We start from the raw sequence: 10,426 nt of genomic DNA on the forward strand, positions 1-10,426 counted from the left end.
ACTGTACCAAAAACATATAAGGACCACATGATTATTGAGTTGCAAAAGGATCTTCTTCAATGTCGCAATTAGTTGTCGGAACGTGATATGCATATTTTAGAAATTGAAGATGTGATATCCATCCGTGTACCTCAATAGGGTGTTGGAGATGATGATGATACCTCACTAGGTTGGATATACATTGATAATTATTTTACTAAAGTATATTGTTGTATAAATTTATGGTATACTTGTTATATAATCATTTATAATTTAATAGTATGGAACCCTAAAACCACTTATCATAAAGGAGCTTGCTATTACAAATGACGTATCCTTTAAAGGAACATATGAGATTTGCTACGCCACTACAACCACCGAATGAATGGCATGTGTATATGTATTCTATACACATCAATAGTGTAGCTACGCCTTCCGATGTAGACACATCAAATCTAAAAAGTGATTTCCCCGAGAAGATTACAAAATGTCAGTGCTACCTCTTAGGCGTCTGTAATGAGCAAAACGTCTATCTATATGGTTGAAGTCTGCATAGATACAGATGAAAAAGAAAGATATTACATGCCAATACCCAAAACCGTTAGACAATTTTATAGACCCTAACATTTACAGTATATATGAACAACATGATACTTCACTATTATTTTCCCATCATTTTCTCACTTATATATTAACGTTGTAGTTTAGGATGCGCTTATATAGGGACTTTGACTCTAGTTGGTTGGAATGTGATGTAAGTTGTATACGTATGTGATCATTATGTAGTACACATTTAGTAAGGCTACTAACTTTATTGTATATATGTTTGGATTGACATCACATCATGATATGGATTTCCTTTTTGATAGAGTGTAGGCCTCATGATGCTTAGTGGATATTTGTGCCGAAAAATTTCAGCACAAATTCATATGAATGGTGTAAAAAGGTTGATGGATTCATTTACCCTGGTTGGTTTGAGTGTGATATGATACACATCTCTTGCAAGTACATTACATGAGTAATAAACACTTATAAGTAAATGTTGTATAATAATTACTTTATGTCAAACCTTTTTTCCAGTTATATATCTCTATCAAGATATTGAACATGCAACCGTTTTAAGAGTTCTAGATTTTCAAACATTCATGATGACTATATAAGATAGTTACATGATCGACAACCTTTCTTTGAACTCTGTCTCATGGTTTAAATTTATGCGTGCCTGTATCCATAAACTCATATTGGGTATCAACTATTGGTGTACCAAATCTATAGTTAGGATCCCCTTGAGAGTTTCATAATCACCATTGTGCATTGCATAGATGTACCCCAATAGTTAAGAGAGAAAGGGAATTACATACACTTTGTATGTTGGTTCCTAAATGTGACATCATCTAATTTTTAGAACCAATTAAAACTTTCCTTTATGCTTTTAAAAATCATTTGTTTGTATTTGTAGAATATCCTAGTACAAAAGATCATTTTGATTACAAATGTTTGTTTCCAAAATGTTAAAACGCTAGGGATGTCATAATCAATAAGAATACATAAGTCAAAACGTAAAGACCTGATGGTATTTAATACTATTGCGAACTCCATTGTATACGTGAAAGCATTGGATTACTCATCAACCATCATGCTTCCTTTCTTTAAACTCAGCAGTTGATTCTCTAACTCCAATATGTTATCGTTCGAATGGAAAATCCTCTTAAAATGGGTCAATAATGCCTCCCAAGTCAACTACAATGTTTTGTTAGGACTCAACATCTTTCCCAACAAGTTCCACCAACAAAGTTGTTGTGCCCTTGAACTGCCATACATCATAGGTGGTTTGTGGCTTCCTCGTGAAACCACAAGTGATAAATGCTAGCTCCATCTCTGATATGCAGTCCATGACTCTAATGGCATCTTACTTTGGCAATGGCTTCCAAGTCGTAAAATCTTTACATTTACAATGCCTTACAGGTTCATCATCCAATAGGAAATCTGGTTCCTCTGGTCCTTGATAGCTTTCTGAGTTACCATACCCTTCTTGTACCATTGTTGCATCAGAAGGAACATGTCCAAAGTTCACTTGTTCAACGACTACTGGTTCGTTGACCACTGGTGCTCTACCCCTAGCATTAGATACTCTAGGGTTAGAATATTCCTAAACTTACGTCTTTGTTGATCGATCATATATTGCATCATCGATCGAGCTCCTTCCACAGTGAGTTGAGCAGCTCCTGATTCGATGTTCTGAGGTGTTGGACCTCCATTGTTGTTGATGTCCTTACCGCTCCTTGTGGTCGTCATTTCATTATGTACACCGAAGCAGGAGTTCAGTGTACCATGACGAGAATACAGTCATGGAAGGTTTAATTGACATATAATTCTCCTTATCACTCCGAGAAGTTATATGCCAGTTCTAATACCGTTTAGAAACTTATACACATAAATTTTTCTAAGTATAGGTCAGCAACAAACCTTAAACCTAATAATAGCAATTAAGATAAGTAACCCAAGGCATCATATAGCTTACATAAGTCGTTTAGCACATAGATCAAATTGGACATCTTATCCTAAATTGAACTAGAGCTTGTGTCAGTTTAGGTGTACTACCTAAATTATAATAGACACTCATCACTTGATCATTGCTTAGCACTCTAAGTTTATGTCTATAAATCCTCTAAATTCCTAGTTCGCTTCAACTAATACTCTGATACCAGTTGTGACATCCCTATTTTTATGGCCAGAAAAGACCGATTTGTTTATGCCTATTAAACTAGAGTATTATTTAAAAAGATTAATTTTGATGAATTTATCCCAGAACATGGTAATAATATTATCTAAGCATTTCCAGTTAATGTGTTTTATTCATAAAATGTCACACCCCCAAACCAAGGATGGCGGAAACGTCCGGGAGTGGAGGACTTCATGTATAGTATCATAACCACAAATTCAATAGTAATTTAAGCAAACACAACCAACATATATATATATATATATATATATATATATATATATATATATATATATATATATATATATAACTGAAAAAGTTACATCACTTGTATGAATTACATGTTTCAAAATCAATTACAATATGTTGACAAAATATGAAAGTTCGACGCCTTAACGTCCCATCTTCAAAAGCACTTGGTTGCTTGTTTAATGATTTCCTGAGAATACAAGTTGTTTGAAAAAGTGTCAACACAAAGGTTGGTGAGTTCATATGCTTTTGCTATAAAACCTAATAGAAGTCTTTCTCTTGTAAATGTCGCGTTTGTTTCAGAGAAATCCGATATTTTCCTTAAAATCTGTGTAATGTAGCCTTATACCCAAAGGCCAAAATGTATAAGTAACCTTTCTTACTTAGTGGAAATGATATGAGTTTAAATTGATATAAAAAGTGAATTTAAACCGAAATAAAACCTATTTAGGTTTTGTAATAATCCCGTAAACTTTATGTATTGTTATCTCCCTATGTGAGTCACTATAATCATACTATGACTGAATGAACCTGCCACGACGTCATGACGTTTCTCAGGCGTCGCGAAAATGAAATGACATTTGTCACCCATAGACCTGCAGGTCCCACTGTACCTAGCAGCAAGGTGTGGGGTATCAAACCCAATATAGATCTATATACAAGTATCATGTTCTCCCTCCAGGAGACTCTGATTATAACTACCAGGAATTATATTCCGCACTCAGACGTACGGAAAGAGATTGTCTCACAATTTAGGTTAACAAGTTTATGTGTAATGTGTGTGAGTGTAAACCTTTTCTGTATGAATGTACCCTTTTTGTACGAGTGTGTTATGCAATGTATCATAAACTATACCTATTATAGTTTATCTAAAATGTTTGTAATATGTAAGAACTCTTTTATGGAAATGCATTAGTGTTATGAATCCATTAAACAATACTTTTTATAGTTTAATATACGTGTTCTAAAATGAATGAATAATATTTATCATGAATGACTTAGTTTCAGTTTATGATGATAAACTAACAAGGAAACACATTCAATAATTAGACTTATGATTATACACTTTGCTCAACATAATACAAAGTGTTATGATATTTATATGTGTTAGCTAACTTTAACCATTCTGCACTATTTTAGAAAAATCATAGAAAAATCATACGAAGTCGAAAACTAGATCCGTAAATTCTGAGCGTTCCCAAAATCTGTCTAGTTTACTCATAATGTTTATCATGATTTTTAATGACCTCCAACTTGGGTGAAAAAGTCCATAATCACAGACTGGTCTGGATTAGTGTTTGAAATGACAGGCAGTTTTGTAAAAATCACCATAAATTGTAGAAAAATTGTATGGAGATGTGCAAGTAGTCATTTTAAAGCTAAGAACTTGAAATATTTGCACCTTATACAGTTTTGAAATCAAAAATGTTTAAGTTGTCCAAAACAGTCCGTGAATGGAGTTGAACTTTTCTGATGAAGGCTGTTAGAAAAGTTTAGTTATGTTCTTGGTGTTTTAACTTGTATTCCCCCCCCCCCCCCTAAAAACTTGAGAAAACATGAAAATGTGGGGGTATGAAGTCACCTTAATTGATTTCAGTAGATGATTGTTGAAGAATGGAAGTGTTTAACTCAAGAACACTAGGAGATGCCTTGAAGATTTTCGAGAATCTAACATCATAGTTATGGAGTTTGTGTAAGCAATCAATGATTTGAGTAGAATGTAGTGCAATAATCACAAGGAGGATGAACTATACTTACCAAGAGTGGAAGAACACTTGATAATCAGCCTTGAATCTCGAATTTGGTAGAGAAAGTTTGAGAGAAAAGTGGAGTTGGATCCTTGGTGAAATCAGAGTAAATGAGAGAAGTGAGGAGAGAGGATGTTTTTTTACAGCTCTAAAAACGTGGGAATGGGTGGTAATTGAGTGTATGGGACATTAAAGTGACCCAGGTAAGGTGGGGAGGTGTGGCTGGTCATAGTGTGGGTGTGGGGGTGGTTGCTTGTGACATAAGATGAGGCAAGGTCAACACTCCACCTTAAATAAATCACCCATTAGATTTTTATTATTTAAATAATGATTTTCATGAAAATATGGTTAAATTATGAATATTTAGGGTTTATTATGTTAAAATATAATTTCTGGAGAAAATCCCGCGTTAAAATCACGAAAAACGGGCTTAAAATGTTAAAAATATCAAAAATGGGCTAAAAGTGACAAAATTCCGAAATCTGGCCGAGGTTCGGTCTTCTGATGCTAGAACCGAGAGGAGAGAGGGTAGAGACCGAGAGGGGAGAAAGAACTGAGAGATGGGGAGAAGAACCGAGAAGTGGGAGGAGACCAAGAGGCGGGAGGAGACCGAGAGCCAACAGAGGAGCAGGGACCGAGAGGAGAGCAGACAGAGGACCAAGGCTCGGTCTCGGCTACAGGGATTCGGTTCTCCAGATTCGTCCAACAGAGGCTCGGTTTCGGTCCTGGTACTTTCGGTCCAAGGCTCGGCCCAAAGAAGCTTCGGCTCCTTGAGAAGGGTTTCGGTTCCTAAGGTCCATTTTTCTCGTTTTTACCCCGTTTTTGACCCGGTTAAAGGTCGGGATGGCCCGAAAGACTATAAAAAGTCCAAGGAACTTTTGAGAGAGATTTAGGAGAGATTTCACATACTTGGAGAGATTTTGGAGAGATTTGACATTCTTGGAGAGATTCCTCATACAAAGAGATATTTGAGAGAGATTTCACATACTTGGAGAGATTTGGGAGAGATTTGACATTCTTCGAGAGATTCCTCATACAAAGAGATATTTGAGAGAGATTTCACATACTTGGAGAGATTTGTGAGAGATTTGACATAGAGAGATAGAGTGAAAACGATTGAGAGAGGTTCCTTATGTGACAATTGTGAGTGTTTGGCTCCGCAACACAAGGTTCTTGAGCCCCGGTAAGTCATGATTAAGGATCCTACACACTCCCGATGAGTATGCAACATGGTTTTATCAGTTTAGTTCATTGATTAGCACTAAGGCTCAGGAAATTTTAACACAATAACTTTTCCCAAGTGATGTTTTCCCATTAATATAGCAAGTTATACAGTATGTACATAACACAAACCATAATACACAAGGTTTAATCGAGTTAACCGGTTTGACTTGATGACTTGACTTGACTCTAGTTGACGATTGTCACATAAAACTCGAGATGTTATCGTCAATACAAAAACATAGGCATAAACAAAATATTATAGAACTTACTGTATTTAAAATAGGAGCATACAAACTCCTTAAATCTCTCAATAAATACTTATATAATTATCAAGATAATATTGTACCACTACATGTGATTCAAAGAACTTGAGTGTGTCAGGATGGGAAACTTGGTGAGAACATAGGGTTTTCAACCCACATTAACATACTTTATACATTTTATATTTAGCAAATAACCCGAATTACACATTCCTGTTATTCTCACTCCTTGATCCTAACTGATGATCCCTAGGGAGTTATCATAAAGGATCTCAGAGTTAGTAATAATGCCTTCGGGGATTCCTAGCAAATATGAGTCAACCATAGGATGAACAAAGTACCCTCATGTATAGTTTATTTATAACTAAAATATTCCTATATGTATGTGTTTTCCTAGCATCTATAGGTCAGATACATGTTCATGTTTTAGTTTAGTACTACCTACCGGTATAGTACTCATCCTTGTATGATTCCTTAACATATATAGGTTGTAAACCTATCTGTATTGGATTTTTTAATGCCCACATTCCATAGACATGCCTGCATAAGAAATTATTAACACCTATAGGTGGTAAACCAGCCTGTTTATGGCTTATAAACATCTACAGTTTGCAAGCCTACCCATGTTTCTTTAGACTATCTAGAATAGTTTGTGGTCGACACCTATACACTTACTAGATGACTATTCCCTAGTGGCATAGTAATACCAAATTGGTTACGTCCTCTCATTATATTTATTTCAACTAATTTGTCACTACCCAATATCACTTACGATATTTTCTAATACTTATCGTATTGTAATCAAGTAAGTCACAATAAACACAAGAATTATAAATACATACAATAGTTACACATAGAATATAAGTAGTTGAAATACTTCATATTTATGTGTAAGATGAAAGTAACAATGCACTCACTTCGTAAAAGTGGATGATTGATATTTTGGCAGAGCTTTGCTTTGTACTTTGAAAAGATCTAGACGCATAAAGTACTAAGTCTTAGTGATGTTTCATAATCATGATGACTATAATAATTATATTAGATTCCTCACTGATCCCAATGTCTACATCAAGATCTATCAAGTAAGGATCAGCCAGCTGGGACAGTTGGAGGCAGGAACATTTCGGCTTATAGCCTTTCTGAAATCCAACAACCAAGCAAATGTGACCATTCTAGACACCTCTTCCCTAAGTACATTAATCAATATTATGACTTGGAATCACTGATAAATCTTATATTTAGGTTCATAATAATGACTTATGATTATAAATATACGTTACACTCAGGGACCTCAGAGCTTCACTAGAAGTATGAAAACAAAAGAAATGTTGGGATAAATTACAGGGTAACTCGACAGAGACTGTTAAAAATGTGTGTGAATTCAAATGAGGGTTGAAAGGTGTTTATAGGGTAAAAAATGGTTGTGTGCACCGCGACCAGAGTAGGTGTGTGTCATGCACTAGTCGGGTCGGACCTCTTAGAAGCTGACATGTGTCCTTCATAGGGTGGAGCAGTGTGGCTCCCTTCTAGAAGGTGTGTGTCATACTTTTTGCGCAAGGTGCGTTTGGAAAATTTCAAAAATTCGTAACTTCTTCATACGAACTCCGTTTTTTACGTTCTCTATATGAACACGTAGCTATCAACGAGATCTACAACTTTTTTTAGACTCCATTGGCTAATTTTGAATTTATTTTAAAAGTTATATTTTTAATAGGCAAGGTTGTAAAAATCGTTTGACGGTAGTTCGACGGTCGACTGGTGTTAAGGGATTAATCGGTCTTGATGGGGATTAATCGAGGATTAATCGGAAACCATAAATTATTAATAAAATATTAAAATTAATTAAATATTAATATATCTTAAAAAAAAGTACTTCAAAACTAGAAAATAAGAAAAATTGTAATTTGGAAATTTGGAAATACGAAAATATGAACATTTTGGTATAATATTTGAAATTTTGAAAATTTGAAAATTTTGGAGTAAAAAGAAGTTTTTTTGAATTTTTTTTTTAATTTTTCAAAATTTTTGACTTTTTTCGACCTTTTTGAATTTTGTTGACTTTTTTTGACCGATTAATCCTAAATTTCCGATTAATGCCTTAATCCTCGACGGTTGGAGAACGTCAAGCGATTAATCCACAATTAATCGTCGATTAATCCACGATTAATCGCCGATTAATCCTGAATTCTACAACCATGTTAACAGGTTTAGACTGTTAAAGTCCGTTAAAAGTTCTTAAATCTCTCATACGAATATGGTGTAAACTTATAAATGCTCGATGATTATGGTTGTTAATCCTATTTACTTTGTGTTATGAGACCTTAGCCTATCACCCTTCATGTTTCTGCTTTAACGGGGTGTGATAGATTTGATATCAAATCCAAAGGTTATAGAAAATACCGGTTTTCCCATTCCCTTGGGAAAGCCTAAACTATAACCAACGAGTTAATAATCATACCATCTAGTATTACTAAGTCGGGTAGTATACTACTAGACCCTAATGATACATACTCTGATCACCTATGTATGATTAAGGAAGAGCAAGTGTAAGACGGGAATTGGTTATAGTGAGTGGTATGAATAACCTAGGATCTTCTTAGACACTAAATAAAAATAAGAAACCCTTAGGCGCACATAGCTACCAAGTTACATTAGGCTGCTGAATTGATTCTAAATGCTAGGATTCCTTAAGTACAGTTTAGTTGGTTCGAACTCTATGTATATTTCGCTACCGGATCGGGCGACGCATGAGGATACATTACCAGATGTGCATTAGTTAACTAATCTGGTACTGAGATAGAAAAGGACCCCTCTATGGGATCAGATTCCGGAGAGGAGGTTGGTAGTCAGTAACCTATCTAGGAGACTTACGCACCATTCAACTATTTCATCGACTCCTTAGGTAGACATATTCATCATTTTACATCTCATACCTTACCGACAGGCCAACTTATATCACTAGTCTCCCTAGGATGCTATAAGGGCGGAACGCCAGTAGTCTTGTAGTGTGCAACTAGTATAACAATAAGTATCTCCTAAAATTAGGAACACACTGAGATATGTGGAATATAACGTAATGCATAAGATGAAAATGCCTTGTAGGCTTCAAGAGCTAAATACAAAATATTTTCAAACGACATTTAAGCACATCTCTTATTTCCCCAAACTCTTACCTCAGCACCTAAGGTTAGATCCCTTCTAACATTGTTTCGGTTCAAAGGGTGTAATGTGGAGGAAAATCAACCCATTACGACATAATTCAAGATTTGGAGGAGATATTACCTCTCGGACATCATCATAGAGAACTACTTCACGATGGAAGGTACCACCATGGCATAGTCTTCTTATCCCATTTCGGGGATGTATCTGAACCTCGCTTGACACTTATATGACCATAATTGGAGCATGTGTTGTAACGACCCATTACTTTCAACTGAAGAAAAGTTAAACCCATGCACCGAAAACCCTTCTCGGCCGCAAACTACTCAGAACGAAAATAGATTTCAGCCGAGAACCCCTTTCGGCCGAAAACCCAACCGCTATATAAATTTTCACTTGAAAACTCAGTCATTTTCTCACATTTCAAATCGAAAATACTCTCATTTTTCTCTCAAACATCATCAAAGACCCTTCCAATCTTGAAGAAAAATGCTTCAAATCTTCATATTTTTCACCAAGAACAATCTTTAAATCTTCAAGCTAACCGAAAACACCCTTCGAACGAAAACCTACTCTTGACTGAAAACTCTTTAGGATGGTGAACTTGATTCTTGGTTGAGGTTTTATGACCAAAATCAAGGATTTCGGTGAAGGCTACACCGAAAACCTTTCTCAACACTCCAAACAATTCTTGGTAATTATTTCTTGCAAAGACTAAGTGTTGTTCAACACTTTATATAAATATTTCGCTAATTAAAATACAAATACATGTTTAAATAATATTAGGATACTGTTATCCCCACGTATGTTAGCCCGAGGCTCATCTCTGCAGTTCCAGCATCCAGACCCTAGCACGCACTAGAGGTGAGTTCAAACCCCTACGTTTTCACTATTTTCACTTATTATTATTTTTTTTGGGGGGGGGGGGGGGAGGGGGGGATACAAGTAAAACACAATGACTCTTGTGAAAATATTCAAATGATTTCAAAACTGTTTCAAACCATTGTAATTACTTCAAACTTATTAGTATTACATTCTTAACAAAATATACTCATATATATATATATATATATATATATATATAT

The sequence above is a fragment of the Lactuca saligna genome, chromosome 2 (assembly GCF_052625555.1).
Source record: "Lactuca saligna cultivar CGN05327 chromosome 2, ASM5262555v1, whole genome shotgun sequence".
Taxonomy (NCBI): Eukaryota; Viridiplantae; Streptophyta; class Magnoliopsida; order Asterales; family Asteraceae; genus Lactuca; species Lactuca saligna.